This window comes from Chiloscyllium punctatum, chromosome 31 (genome assembly GCF_047496795.1).
Source record: "Chiloscyllium punctatum isolate Juve2018m chromosome 31, sChiPun1.3, whole genome shotgun sequence".
In the NCBI taxonomy this organism is placed as follows: domain Eukaryota; kingdom Metazoa; phylum Chordata; class Chondrichthyes; order Orectolobiformes; family Hemiscylliidae; genus Chiloscyllium; species Chiloscyllium punctatum.
This window is the reverse complement of record NC_092769.1, coordinates 25634923-25637936: the sequence shown is the minus strand read 5'-3', so window position 1 is coordinate 25637936 and position 3014 is coordinate 25634923. Positions and strand designations below refer to the sequence as shown.

Genomic DNA, 3014 nt, shown 5'->3' with positions numbered 1-3014 from the left:
AATAATGGATTAAACAAAAATGTTAATCTCATGATCGTATGATAATTGAAATAATTAAATAATATTTAATGTGAGATCGCAACACTTAAAATGATACAATATTTTCAAAGCAGTTTGTACTGGATATTCATTAAGATCAATAAACTCAGAATTAAAATATTGGGTTAATTTTTTAAAAAATCACACTTTAGAAGATTATTCATCAGAATTATTCTGTCTTTGAAAAAACCTCATTTCTTCAAGAATTCTGCATTTCCCTCATTTCCTGTCTTTTTTTCCTCAGGGATCTGTACTGGAACCCTTTTGTTTGCAATGCAATTATATAGAAGTGACATGGATTAAAATCTAATTGGGTGAGTTAATAAATTTGCAGATGATATAACGTTCAGTGCAGTTGGGGACAATGTAGAGTGTTGTCAAATAATGCAGCAGGAAAAAGATATATTGCAGATATGGGCAGAATAATTAAAGGTGAAGTTTAATCCATACAAGTGTGAGGTGTTTCCCTTTGGAAGCTCAAATGTTAAAAAAAAAGTAGATAGTTAATGGCAGGACCCTAACAGCTTTATTATTCAAAGGGATCTTGGCGTTCAAGACCATGGCTCCCTGAAAGTGACCATGCAAGTAATTAGGTGGTTAGGAAATCAAATGGCATGCTTGCCTTTTTTGGTCAGGGAACTGGTTACAAGAGTCAGGAAGTCATGTTGTAACATTTTAACACTTTGGTTAAGGCATACTTAAAGTATTGTATTCACTTTTGTTCGCCATGTTCCAGGAAGGGTATGGAGGCTTTGGAGAGGGTACAGAGGGGGTTTATCAGGATGCTGCCTGGATTTGGAGAGGCGAGAAAAATTCAGATTGCTTTTTTTGAAGTGGCAGAGACTGGGGGAAGACTTGATGGAAGTCTGTACAATCATTAGATACGTAGATAGGGTTGACGGTCAGAAAGTTTTTCCCAGAGTTGAAGCGTCAAAAACTATGTGACATGTGTTTAAGGTTAGGAGGGAAAGTTCAGTGGGCATGTAAGGGGCAATTTGTTTTGTACACAGGGAGTGATTGGTGTCTGGAATGAACTTCCAGGGTTGGTGATGGAAGCAGATACATTAAGGCTCTTTAATGTTCATTTCGATAATTTGGAAGGATATGGACCAAGGGTAGGCAGAAGGGATGAGTTTCTTTTACATTATGTTCAGCACAACGTTATGGGCCAAATGGCCCATTCCTGTGCTGCACAGATCTTTGAGAGAAAGCTAATGTCTATCTCATATGACATTTCATCTAATCAATATTTAGCCACTGGTGTCAGAAATAGGAATGAAATAAGTAGATAACGAACTTGACTACAAACTAAAAATATAGTCAATTAAATTTACAGAGGTAATTTTTTGATATTTGTTCTGAACTATCATATTAGCAACTTTGATGGAGATGTGTTTAAAATGTTTGCAGTTATTGATGTTCTGACCCAACATTACCCATGTTAAACTGAAGATTGGACCGGAAACCTGTTAGAAAACTTGAAAATATTCAGTAAGGTGAGATGCACATCATAGTTTCTTACTGCCTATACTACAATAACAAAATCTTTCAGGTCTACGCCAAAAAGCATTGATTTCCAGCCAATGACCATGATAAATATCTGAATGCTACTCGTTTCAACAATCAAAGTAATCTCAGCCTCATCGATGAAGAGATATCTTAGACATTTCACTAATAATTACTGTTTATGTTGACACATTGCTCGTTCAAACATTAATGAGATTTCTCATTAATATTCAGTTCATTGATAGCATATTAATAATTTAGTTATTGTTAATATCTAATAATTGATCAATCCAGTAAGGGATATAAAGTGGAATTATGGCTCAGTACATTAACTGATGGAAAGATATTGTTGTGTTCACTCTCCCAATTATTGTGAATATCGATGTGTATTTTGATTTGATTTGATTTGATTTTTCTTCAACATGAAGAATTATTGTATTTCTGATCAAAGTATTAGTTAAATATTTTAAAGCTAAAATAATTTCAAATTTGTGACTTATTTGTCAACAAGAAAAAAGAATTTACATGCGTATGTTTTCTTTATCAGTAAATTTTGAATTGTTGGAAGTTGTACATGTGTGTAAGGAAGGGGAGCTGCTTGCAGCTGAATAGTCACATTGAATATTTTTTTTGCGATTACATCCTGCTGCTAATCATTCTAGTTATCTTTTCATTATAGGAAAAACTGCTTTAAACATATTCCACAGTTGTATTTTGCATGAATTTACAATAAGCGCATGGTATGTGTATTTATCTTTCTTTCAATTGCCATGATTTTAATTTTTAAGTAAGGGCATATGTGCTTAGTACCATATCACAGCAAACCCGTTTGGAAATATTGAATCACTTAATGTGTCAGTGTTCTAAAATAGATTACCAATTCATTGTTAGTCCAACAATCACACAGTAATTTAATTTAGGTTTTGTAACAAATATCGTGAGATTCACATTTTAATTTAAATCATTGTTTCGTAGTGCCAATTTTACAAAGAAAACATTATCTTTTATTCTAGGTCAACACAACCACAAACCAAGCAATGATTCCTCATCCAACACTGACAGGAAGTATCTGATATCTTCTCATTTGAATGTTCACAGAAAGCATTGGATTCATATTCAGCCTTACAAATGAAGATACGTCTGATTGTTTTAGACTCCAATTCTACATGTTGCGGATTGTAATATGACATTTATAATCATTTTAAAATTACAGTGACTAGGTTTAACACTAATTGTTACTTATATCTAATATGTAATCATTGATCAAATCAGTATAGTCGGCTTTAAGTGTGGAATTAAGTCTCAGTGACGTAAGCATATTGCATGGTACTGTTTCCGAATGGTAGCGAATGCTGATTTTTATTTTAATGCTGAAATTCTTGTTGATTTGCTGCTGTAGGGAAGCCCCGAGCAGCCTGCCTTAGAATTAAAACACAAAATGGTGGAGGGGAGATAAATAAGACGAACAG

The 3014-nt window shown here is 33.6% G+C and overlaps 1 long non-coding RNA gene across 1 annotated transcript; it reads left to right on the top strand.

Annotated features, from left to right (window-relative positions):
- Positions 1 to 312: 312 nt before the first annotated feature.
- LOC140456806 (uncharacterized) lies at positions 313 to 2723 on the top strand. The gene is made up of 3 exons (XR_011953142.1): positions 313 to 353; positions 2225 to 2285; positions 2559 to 2723. It is a non-coding gene; the product is annotated as an uncharacterized lncRNA (long non-coding RNA).
- The last annotated feature ends 291 nt before the right edge of the window (positions 2724 to 3014 follow it).